Raw genomic sequence first — 13,694 nt, 5'->3', positions numbered from 1 at the left:
TTTTCTTTTTTATTTTGTATTTTTGTTTATTTACTAGCGGCCCGTCCCGGCGTCGCATGGGTGGACATTTTTACATTTTAAAAAGTGGCCATTAAGGCTGCACACGCGACGGAAGCTTAAAAATGGAGTAACTTCTCCCGTTTTCCCAACATTTCCCTTCACTGCTCTGCTCCTATTGATCGTAGCGTAATGAAAATTATACTATAACCTGCCCAGGAGTATGAAGAATAATTGTACCAAGTTTCGTTAAAATCCGTTGAGTAGTTTTTGTTTATATAACGAAGATACAGACAGACAGACAAAAATTTTACTGTTTGCATTTTTGGCATCAGTATCGATCACTAATCACCCCCTGATAGTTATTTTGGAAATATATTTCATGTACAGTATTGACCTCTTTACAGATGTATTATAAGTATAGATTAGATTCTTGCCCACTACTTCGTATACGTGGATTTGAGAAGTAGGAAACCCAATAAAATAGATTACCTCTAGATTACGTATCAAGACAAAACATTTCTTTAGTTTTTAAGTTAGAACTTTAGAACAACTGTGAAAATTGCATTCTAATTGGTGCAAAAGTTTTTGTGTTGTACCAGAACAAACAAACAGATCGACCGACAAAATTTATTAGAATATATTAATTTTGCTTCTTCGACTCTTCGATTAAGATCCCTTATATCTTTCAAACATTCACTTTACACAGACATCGTCTAGTTACGTTTTTAAAAAAGAAAACCGACTTTATAAAGAAGGAGTTTCTCAATTTGGATGTATTTTTTATATTTATTAACCTCATTACTCTTTCAGTTGTAAACGATATACTTACTTGTAAATGTACTTGTACATGAGATACTGGAACGATATACTTATAGATTGGTCCCATACAAATTTTATCAACTTCAAATTAGTAGATTAATTTTAAAATCAATAAAGATTTTGTTAAATCAATAAATGAATAAAGGTTTTGCCATAATTCAAGTCGGTTTTTTTTTGTGGATCTTAAATTATATTAATAAGATTCAAAATTCTTTATCAAGTAAAACATAATCTGGGGAGGTGTTATAAAAATAAATACCCACTTTGATACAGTATCAGACTAATTTAACTTTGGCCAAACAACTTTCCGTCGCGGTGAGATAACAGCTATCAAACTGAATTATGAATTTCTTTTAAAAAGACTCACCATTTTGTTAAGTACATGATGTTTTGCATTGTATATATATATTAACTAAGTATCTATAATGCATTTATTATCAAAGTTTGTTTATTTTTATAGTTTATAGAAAGTAACACTAATTAGTTTTTTTTAACGGACTTTAAAAGGTACGGTTTTTTTTGTTACCTCATTACTCTGTCAGTTCTAAATAGTTTTAGATTTTTTTTAAAAAAATATACTTATAGATTAGTTCCATAAAAATTTTATCAAAATGGGTTCCATAGTTCAGTTTTTACATCGAAATAACTGGTATTGTAACAATTGAAGTTGGTATATTGTGAGGGGCACAATCTTTAATTATACTAAATGTTTTTATAAAATATTTTATATACTATTTCATTTTCTTATATATATTTTTTAATTTACCTATACTTATATTATTCATTAGTAAATGTATGACAAACAAGACAAGACGGACTTAATGCATTCTCTCCCAGTCAACCTGAGGCAAGTGTCAGAATGCTCGAACACGGAATTGGTATATTAAAATTTACATATATAAATAAATAAATAAATAAATAAATAAATATATATATATATATATATATATATATATATATATATATATATATATATATATAAACAACAACTATGCTTACATATATATAAAATATACTATGTTATACACGAAGATGAGAACAATAGATAGTATTACTGTTCTGTTAACGTTTTCGACGTAAAAAAATTTGCCCTCTGGAATGATAATCCATGGATGCGACGATAAATTTCGCCTATTTCGAATTTTTGAATTTGAAGAGCAAGCAGAAAATTAAGTAGGCGGTGCATTTAATTATTGTAAATATGATTTTCATAATTTAATTATATTTCTATAACCCAAAAGCTATGGATACGAATTTATTGTTGATGGATTTCTAGTACTTATTAGTTTTCCTTTCTGTTTGCCTTTTCAGGTTATATAAAAACTACCTTTATTTTTTCATTCGATAAACCAATTTCTATTCAAGATCGCACGTCTTAAATAAAAAAAAAAGAAATAGAGGAAAAAATCTATTCAAAATGTAATTTGCGACATCAAAAACAAGCATTTTTACGTAACCTGTAAACACTTCAAAAGGGCCTTTCATCCCTCTATTGCCTACGACCGTCAACAAATCGTGATTGATGAGATATCGTGTCATTTTCGGCCGCGACTATGGCGCCGGTCTCAAATTCAAAACTGTGTAACTGAAAAAACATAAAATCTGATGAGGTACGTACCAATCTGATTTTCCCATCTAGGTTATTATGTGCCGTAATTGTTAATTTTAAACTTACACGTTGTTGGCATTACATATTATAAATACATTTATTATTATTTAGTGTTTAAAAAAAATTACCCTAATTATTTTTACTATTATGATTTTGACAAATTTTATATTAGAAGTTCAAATATTATTGTGACATTTCCCGTATTTAGACTCAAGTTTGAAAAGAAAATTATTCAGTTTCCCAGTTAACCCTCCTGGGTAGGCGGGTTAACAATCGCAGTTAGACATCGGTGATGTTTTGAGAAGGACACTCATACCTATTCCTCGACCATTAATTTCCCTTAGTCACCTCTTGCGATACCCCCAGGAAAGGAAGGGGTGGCTCATTCTATATCGGGACCACACGCCTCAGTAAGCAACCTCATTCGAGTTAAATAAATAGGCTTAAGAAATTGCGCATAACGCATAAAGTATTCAAATTAACCGTTAATTCCGTTCTAAATTCGAACTAATCGAATATCGTTGACACAATAAGAATATAATTTTAGAATTTCCAGTTAACGATGGAATTGAATTATGGCAATAGCAAACATAATGGAAATTGTTAGAATTAAATGAATATTATCACAATGTTATGACTAGAAACTTTTGGCCAAAGTAATTTTATTTCTCCCCAGTCGGACATTAGGGTGCTTATCAACTAGATTATTATATAATAAAATATAACCTGTAACATAAAAACCTGACCATTAATCTATTGTAGTGTGTTTCCGACACACTACTAATTTTTCATCGTGCCTCCCACCAAACTGTTTATAATTACTCCTCTCCATCCAAAGGTTGCCTGGAAGAGATCGCTCTTAGCGATAAGGTCGCCCATTGTTTTCTCATTGTGATTATTTCTTGTAATTATTTATATTTATAATAAGTTTACTATTGTAATCTTTTGGAGGAAACAATAAAGAGTATCTATCTATCTATCTATCTATCTACAATAGATTGGACCACCCCTTCCTTTCCCGCGGGTGTCTTAAGACGTCTCTTAGGACGATTAGGAGAACTTTAACAGAGGGAGACTTTGTACAAAAGTCGATTGCTTCGGTACCTCTGTCTCATTCGTATTTCAACCGTGAAGCAATTGGGTTTGCATGGCTGTGTTTCGGTTTGAAGTGTGGGATATGGCGTGAATTTACTGGGTACAGAGGAATAACATGAACGGGAATGGCAACACATGGGGGTTATCATTGGCGAAACAGTATACTCTGTTATGTTCATGGTACTGCTTATGTCTATAGGCGACGGTTACCACTTTCCATCAGGTGGGCCGTCAGCTTGTTTGCCATTCTAAGTTGTATAAAAAAAAATTAAGGATATTAAGGTATGGACAGCATCCCTCTTAATACATCTCTAAAGCCTAACTGCGGTTGCTAACGCGCTTGACAATCTACTTCAATGGCAAACAAGCTAACGACTCATCTGATGAAAACTGGTAACCGTTGCTTTATTTTCAGACAGACAGTTTATTTTTAGATTCAATTATAAACTATCTCTTGTCATCTATACTATTACTTTCAATAATGATATTATTTGTAACTATCTTTTTCTCGCAACATTCTATTCGATTCAGATCTATCCTTCTTCATATCATATAGTATGTGCATATCAAATCTTATAGTGATCGGTTAAACCGTTAAGATACCAAGAGGTAAAAAACAAATCTACACACATATTTATATAATTGGATTATTGGTAATACATATGTATATATGTACATATATTATTGGGTATATTGGTAATAATAATATAATTTTATAGATAGATACGATCCAATCAGTTCGCACCTTTATAAAAAACCAATGTTTATTTTCTGTGAAATTCACAACGCTGATAAAATCACATCAGTAACTTTGTTTCCAGTCCAATGAGTGTAAAATGAATGGAGGAGGTAAATAATGAATATGATTATTTTTATTAGAATAACCTAAATTTAAACGGGAATAATAAGTATGGGGGCGTATAATAATATAACGTAACGAGATGGCTCTGATGTATAAAAAATTCGAATTAAGAAATTGTTTAATTGAACGATAGGATACTATGCAAATATCCAATTCAGAATAGCAAATGAGCTGACAGCTCATCTGATGGAAAGTGGTAACCGTCGCCTATAGATATGAACAGTAGTATTATCAGTCATATGAACAGTAATATTATCAATAGTAGTATCATGGACATAACAGAGTACACTGTTTCGCCTATGATATCCCCCATGCGTTGCTATTCCTGAAGACTCAGGTGTAATTCCTCTATACCCTGTAAATTTACTTAATCGTTTCAGGATAGAAACACGAATAGGACAGAGGTACCCAAGCCATATCCAGAGGTATATATATATATATATATATATATGTTTGTATAAATTAAATAAATACATATTATATTATAATTTATTAAAATTATATATAAATAAAATTATTAGATAAATTTGAATATGAGGATGATATAGTTTTCCTTGTATACATTTATATATGTATTCGTATATTCGTAAACCATCCATCTACCGTTATTATATACTATAATTGTCATACCTTTTGCTGTTCTGCAAAATATAATTTTGATATAGGTAGGTAGAATCCATTATAGTTTTCAATAAAGAAAAAAAAAAGAGCTGATTACTACAGTTTTGTATGCCTGGAACTAGTTATTTCCAGTTTAAGTGCGAAATACTGGAAATTCCTTCTTAGTGCTTACATTATAAAACTGAACAATAATAAAATGTTCTTATTCTTTCGAGTTTCTAGCTTTAGCGGTTTAGGCTGTATGTTGATAGAGCTGTCAGTCAGTCGAGATTAGTTTTTTTTTTATATAACGGTTATAAAAAAAATCATTTTAACGTTATTTTTTAAATAACGACCAATCAGTAAAAAACGTTTGTCACGTTTCAGTAGAGCCGATTTTACTGGTACAATACACAACGCCCTCATACGTTAAAGTTAACTTATACATGTCTAAACCTTTTTCTACACTCCAAGTGTGAGTATTAAGTAATGAGCAACAATTTGAAATCATTATTTTACTAGCTTTTACCCGTGGTTCGTCTGTTTATCTAGAATATGTTGATTGATATAGTATTATATTATCTGTAAGCCCGAAGTAAATAGTAGCTCATATCTTTCTCTATCTCAAATAGTATAAGTCAATTGGCAATTGGTCGACCCATTACAGCTAGTATCAGTTTGTATGTAAAAAATAAAAATGAGGTTTTATACCTATTATTTCGGGCAATTTTTCAATTTTTTTCGCTTCGTGGATTTTGAAAAAAAAATTAGGCGAACCAGTCGAGTCGTTGTCGAGTTGTTTATTTATTTAACTCTTTATTGCACCATAAACATAAAAATATACAATGACAACTGAATAACTTGTGCTGGTTTTGCGCTTAGCAATAATTTTATGAATTCATTATTATATATATATTTAAATTTTTATCATAATTTTTTGTAATATTAAATATTTTTATGGTTATATATCAAATATTTCTCATCACTGTTATGGAATATTGTTAATGGTCTCGATATGTATTCAGAAAAAAAAAATTAATGGTCATGACACATCACCTATTCTCTATTTCATAAACTACCTTTTCTGTAATAATTTAAGATTCTCCACATAAAAACATCGATTCCAATCGTGGTTTAAACCAGTTAAATTTAAAACTAAACTACTCAACCGATTTTGATAAAATTTCTATAGAATTAATCTGAAAATAAATCGTTACAAATAAAAAAAAAAAGAATTTTCCAAATCGGTTTATAAATAACGAAGTTATGAGGTAACAAATATAAAAAAAAATATAACTGATTTGAGAATAACCTCTTCTTTTGAAGTCGATTGAAAATATTAAGTATTTTTAATTGTTATTTTACGAAATTGATGGCAGCTTTGATCACAGCAATTAAAGATATGGCAATTTACTTATTACGAATATTGACCTTGACTTTGACAAAATCATCATCATCATTTATTTATTTAATTATTTATTCATTAGTACAAATATGTGTACATGACCGACTTAATGCTAAAAGCATTCTCTCCCAGTCAACCATAGGGAAGTGCCCGAACACTCGAATACGGTACTACTAATTATTGATATACATACATATTAAAATTACATATATAAACAAATAAATATATATGAATAACAAATATACTTACACATATATGATATATACTATATTATACACGAAATTGAGAATAATCATCAGACATTCTAACAAAATTTTAAAATAATAATGATCGGATATCGCCTCTGCTTTTAAATTGTTCCCTATATTCAATCTAGCTAGTAGCTAGTAGGTAACTACTTGCGTTAAGTAATCTGTCGTTAAATGTACGATAATGTTTTCGATAAGAACTTTCAATACACTCCTAACGTACAACATTATTAGAGTTTGTTATTGTTATATCGACTTTTTAATAAACATATACAATTTTTTTTAATCGACGAAAATGGAATCGTAGTCTATACGCTGCGCTATACGCTGGCGGGGCACCCGTGAGGGATAACAGATGAGAATGGGGGGGAAATGGATTGTTAGTTATTTAGTTTGATAGCCCCATTGCTAGCAATATCTTATTAGGTCGACCTCCACGTGGTTCCCACTGGAAACCATCGTGAACAATTCTTGTTGAATTCATCACAATGGGCCAACTGACCTACTTCATCCTCACCTATCATCCTTCACTGGTATCCCGCCGGTGTATACCGATAGCGCGGGTGGGGTTACCATTTCATTATCACCCATTAAAAAAAATAGGTGAGAATGACAAAATAGGTCAGTTAACCCATCGTGATGAAATGAATTCACTTGGAATTGCAGATGGTTTCCAGGGGAAATTGCAAGAGGTCGGCCTGACAGGGTATATTGCTAGCAATGGGACTGCTAGTCCGCATCAATCCCTTCTTCCCCTCCCAAGGAGATGTGAAGTTGACGTCAGGCAGGTGTCCAGTCGTAAAGATGAAAGTAAAACCTTTATTAACCCTTTATTTGGCAAAGAAAAAAAAACATTTTGAATTGAAACAAATACTGAAATAGGAATGTGTAAAGTCTAAATATGCCAGTGTTGCTAACACTCAAAAACATTTTGTTTCATAAAGTGTGAGTAGTTTATGAGAATAAATATTAATAATTATATTGAAATCATAATATTTCTTTAACACTTTATTTTTTTTTAAGTTTGTATGGCACAGCATACAATACCAAATTAAGGGTTAATATGAATAAATTTAAAATAATTGCAATAAGGGCAGGAAGTTGACGACAAAGATGAAGATATCCGTTTATTACCTCGAAGTCGGAGGTAAAGATTTATGGTTAGTATAACAACGTTGGAAGGGACTGTTAGTAATGGGGACGTTAATCCCCATTGCTAACAATATATCCTGGTAGGTCAACTTTCATGTGAAACCCCCTAAAACTAGCGAATTCGCAACAGTGGGTAACTGACCTGCTTTCATCCTCATAATTTCATAATCCAGTGGTTCCCGCCATAGTATACCGTTAATATAAGCAGGTGTTTTCATCCATTAAAAAAAATACAGCACTTCACCAAAAAGTCACAGAAGAAAAGCCAGGTTTAAATAAAATCTTAGCTTTGTTCTCCTTTACAATAGGTAAGGTAAGCGGCAAATAATATTTTCCGCGAAGAATGGACGTTAGGTTTATTTGAATATAAAAGGCGATTATTCGTATTAAAGCTTCTTTGGTCCGGTGGTTTATTATTTAAAAACTTTAAAATTTGTTTGTTTATTTAAAATAACAAACAAACAAATAATATTAGTAAGTATCTGTCATCTCATATGTTATTAAAATCCATTTAGATTTTTAAGGGTGATTGGCCAAAAAAGGATGCGATTCTCATGCTTTATATGCTCCATCATTTGTAAACCGATTTGGATTTTTTTTTTTTAATTACATTTGATTCATTACATTAATTAAGTTGTGTTTCTGAAGATTTCATTTAAAATCTTGTGTATGTTTTTCTTAACTGAGCTGTGACCATTTTGTGTTACTATGGCACACGCATGAAGGAATGTTAACAATAGGAGATTGTTAGATTATGTATTTTGTTTTTGTATTTTTGTTTTTGTATTTTTGTTTTTTTATTTGTGCTTTTTTTATTTTTATTCTTTTGTCTCTTTTGCTGTGTATTACGTGTATGTTTTTTTTTATTGTAATTTGTGTGCTGTAAGTAATGCAAATAAATTGTCTATCTATCTATCTATCTATCTATCCATCTAGAACCATTATATCAACCGTTATCTGTCCACAGCTGAACATAGGGAGAGGGAGACTGTAATAAAGTCGATTACTTGAATACCTCTGTCCCATTCGTGTTTCAACCGTGAAGCAGCTGTGTTTGCATAACTGTGTTTCGGTTTAAAGGGTGGGATATGGCGTGAATTTACTGGGTACAGAGGAATAACACCTGAGTCCGCAGGAATGGCAACGCATGGGGGGTATCATGAGCGAAGCAGTATACTCTGATATGTCCATGGTACTGCTCATGTCTATAGGCGACGGTTACTACTTTCCATCAGGTGGACCGTCAGCTTGTTTGCCATTCTAAGTTGTATAAAAAATAAACAAAAAGCATAGGCCTATCCCATAGACTGTCATAAGGAATGAGGCTGTTCCTTATGGTTATTCCAGGTTGTCTTGAAAAGATTGCTTTCAGCAATAAAACCGTCATACTGTACTTATACATTTATTAATAGTCTTGCTTATTTCCTATATTGTAATATATAAATAAAGTATATTCGTTCATTCATTCCAGTTTGCAATTGAGGGGATTTTGCCAGTAGTTGCCATGTTTGGCTGGCGAGTTGATAACCACCGTTGGATTTTTGGTGATATTTCTAGATGGACTCTGCTGTCCATTCCTCGATCATTAAGTTACCTTAATCGCCTATTACGATACCCATGAAAAAGGAAGGGGTGGCCCATTCCATGCCAAGACCACACGACAACAGGCTATATATTATTTAAAAAAAATTAGTGATCCTTATATAAAGTTACAATGAAGTAACCCAAGGTATCAAATATTTATCTATTAAAGTTGTACATAAATCTAGCTGTATGAAGCTGGGATGGATCTCTAGTAATAAATAAAACATTACAATAAAAAGGTTTGAAATTTGACCCTTGACTAAACGTTTTGCGGTTAGCGATTAGGCACCATTCTGTATTACGTATTCAACCCTTGTTCCACAACAGACGCGCGATGGGCGACGAATGAATTAGGACTAAATTTAACTTATATCTAAATATCTGTTAGATTTTACTGAAATAGGTATTTATTTATTCTTTATAATTTGTACAAATGTAATATGGCATTCTCTACCAACTAACCATTAGGTAAAAATAAAGAGCGTTCGAGGGCAGTGGTGGCGAACATATATAACACAAAAATTTTATTTACTTATTAGTATTAGTATTAAATTAACGTAATAATAAATATATATATATATATATATATATATATATATATATATATATATATATATATATATATATATATATATATATATATATATATAAAATAAGCTATGTTCAGCAGTGGACAGTTAACAAGTGATAAAACCAAAGGGAAAATATTTATATGTTTATTACTCACGCTTAGATGACTGAATCACGCATACATATACCATGTTTTGACCATTGGGTCATAAGATAATTTCACACATGCATAACAGCTGGATATGCTCGTAATTAGTATTATAAATTTTAAATTTGATTGTTTGTTAGTCCGCAGAAACGATTGGATGGCTTCTAATTGAATTTAAAATACTAATAAACCATATCCTAGGGTTATTACATAAAGTACCCTTGTAGTAATTAATGCAAGTGGAGGCGCAAAATATAGCTAGTATTTTTAATTATTTAAGATTTTGATCCACAAAAAAAAAATAACAATTTCAATTTAACAAAATAAATGTGGATCCGACACGTGAACAAATCTTTTTGATTAAAATACTTTTATCAGATACCTACCATTTTTCTTAATTGTAGAAAATTAATTGGCAACCCTATGCTATTGGTTTACGCCGGCGAGGTGCCAATGGCAGCTGATAGGTGAAAATGAAGCCAGGCCAGTTGACCCATTGTGATGAATTCAACAGGAATTAATCACGATTGTATTTAGTGGGGAACGAAAGTAGGTCGATTTGACCACACAGGGTTGACACATTGTTTGCAAATAAAATATAAATAAAAAATTATAGTAATATAACCTAAGCTAACAAAAATTTATGTATTGAATCAAATATAAAATACTATACTATCTTTCTATCTTTTTGATAGTGTTTTTTTTATACGGCCCACCTGATGGAAAGTGGTAACCGTCGCCTATAGACATGAGCAGTACCATGGACATAACAGAGTATATTGTTTCGCCCATGATACCCCCCATGCGTTGCCATTCCTGAGGACTCAGGTGTTATTCCTCTGTACCCTGTAAATTCACGCCATATCCCAACCTTCAAACCGAAACACAGCCATGCAAACACAACTGCTTCACGGTTGAAACACAAATGGGACAGAGGTACCCAACAAACATTTTTTGTATAAAGTCTCCCTCTGGTGTGAATACAGAGCACAGCATTAGTCCTAAACACCGATCATTATTCAATTTATCCTTCACACTATTAAAACACGGTAATTAAATCAAGAAATGGATTCAAATATGTAAAAATCTTCCAAAAAAAAAAAAATATAAAAGTAATGTAAATTATAGATGATCTAAAAGGAAACATCCTATCATAAGATATCTAATCATATCTTAAAAAAAAAACCTCATAAACAGCTAACAGATTTTTCTTATTTGGTTGTTCACCTCAACCCATTTCCCTAGAGCAATTCTCTTTCATATTACATTTCCTTTACGCATACAAAAGATACAACATAACATGATGTGACCTACATATCTACTTAAGTATACAAAGTAATACATATTCAAAGAGTGTTTATTTTAAAATGATCACTCAACATCTGAGTACATTTTCCGATTGAAATATTTCGAAACAAGTCCCGTTTTAATAAATTGCGGTATACGTTTTAAACTTTTTGATATTATTCTAACGTATAATAAGATGGTTGGCAGTAGGTTTCCTTTGATTACATTCATTTATTAAAATCAATATTATTTTAATCTTTTTGCAAAGTATTCTTTTATTCTATTTATGAAAAGACTTATACAAACTTGTTCAGTAATTTATTTAAGCACAGTTCAAACTTGGAACTTTGAAATTTTAATATAAACGGTTTTTTTTTATATAACTTAGAATGGCAAACAAGCTGACGGCCCACCTGATGGAAAGTGGTAACCGTCGCCTATAGACATAAGCAGTAATATGGACATGACAGAGTATACTGTTTCGCCCATGATACCCCCCATGCGTTGCCATTCCTGAGGACTCAGGTGTTATTCCTCAGTACCCAGTAAATTCACGCCATATCCCACCCTTCAAACCGAAACACACCCATGCAAAAACACAACTGCTTCTCTCAAATGTGAATATGATATGTAATTACTAAATTTTGCTGTTAGTGAATGGCAAAAATACTAATTTATTGACATTATTATTGCTTTCATCTTTATTTAAATAGACTTGTTTACAAGCATTTTTTAGATCGTATTTTTTTTAATCTACTGCAGAGTTCGAAAGTTTTTATCTATTAAGACGAATCCGCAAAAAACGCTCGTACTCTATAGGATAGAAAAGGATATAGTATAGGCTACTTTTCATACCGGTCCACGATTATATCTTGGTCACGAAGTCGTGGGTAAAAGCCAGTTTTTAAATAAGTCTATAGCTGTAAATATACAAATTAGTTTTCAGGATGTTTTTCGAGAGAAAATGAATTTTTGTGGTTCAATAAATAAAATACCTCATGATTTTTTTATGGCGACAGCAGGCAATTAATGTGTGGTTTAATTTACAAGATTTCATATAAATTTCAAATGTTTGTAATTTAAACTGAAATAAAAAAAGTAAACATTTACTAGAAATCAAAACTTCTTAAAATATCGAAATACCAAATTTTACCTGCGAATTCGTCCGCGTAACTTCACGTTTATTTACTAACTCAAATAAAAAGACTCAAATAATCCTTCTTCACCTCATAAAGTACTGGATTACCAGTATATACCTGTATAACTTCATAGTGATTAGTTAAGGTTTTAAGGCACCAAGAAGCAACAAGCAAACTCACTTTGTCCACTGCTGAGCATAGGCCTCCCTCATAAGGGGGGTATTACAAGTAGCTGCCACGTTTGGCGGGCGGGTTAGCAACCACAATTAAGCTTTGATGATGTTTTAAGAGGAACGCTGGTGCCCATCTTTTGACCATTAAGTTTATATATAATGACAGAAAATCATGTTCCATTTTATTATATGTATTATTTGCTGCCACAATTATAATATATTTAATGAAACAATATTTCCGTTATCGGCTATAAATTGGGCCAAACGTCACATAGCAGACAATGGTACCGTCGCAAAATCCATAAGAAAATTCCTCTGGTTGTGACGGTGACAACGACGACTGCGTAATTATAATATCGCATAAAATATTATTCCCGTCGTGTCGAGATTTGGCCGAGTCTCGGCACTTTCATTAGATTTTTATGGCGGGCATAGAGATTCTTATTTGCTTAATATATTTATTTGATATTTTTATTCATGATAATATCTGTTTGTGTTAGTCTGAGCGTTTCCTATTTGTTTATTTATATTTGTTTACATTAATATTATTATAAATACTAACGAATCCTTGCCTCCTTATTGATATAATGTGATTGTGAATTTATTTCATTAATAAATACCTATTAATTCTTACGTACTTATTAATATTATATGATAGTGAATTTATTTCATTAATAAATAGCTATTAATTCTTACTTACTTATTAATATTATGTGATAGTGAATTTATTTCATTAATAAATACCTATTAATTCTTACTTACTTATTAATATTATGTCATAGTGATTTTATTTCATTAAAATTACTAATTCTTACTTCCTGAATGATATTATGTAGTAGTGAATTTATTTCATTAATTTTATTATAAATACCTATGAATTCTTTTTTCCTATTTTATATTATGTAATAGTGAATTTATTTGTTACTTTTTGGCTTAATTTACTGACTAAACAAACTAACTAAACTAATTGTTGACTAACCCAATTGTTGTAAAATTTGGTACA

This window comes from Galleria mellonella, unplaced genomic scaffold, assembly GCF_026898425.1.
Source record: "Galleria mellonella isolate WM207_F2 unplaced genomic scaffold, CSIRO_AGI_GalMel_v1 utg83, whole genome shotgun sequence".
NCBI classification, from domain to species: domain Eukaryota; kingdom Metazoa; phylum Arthropoda; class Insecta; order Lepidoptera; family Pyralidae; genus Galleria; species Galleria mellonella.
The sequence above is the reverse complement of the archived record's forward strand: the minus strand, read 5'-3'. Positions refer to the sequence as shown.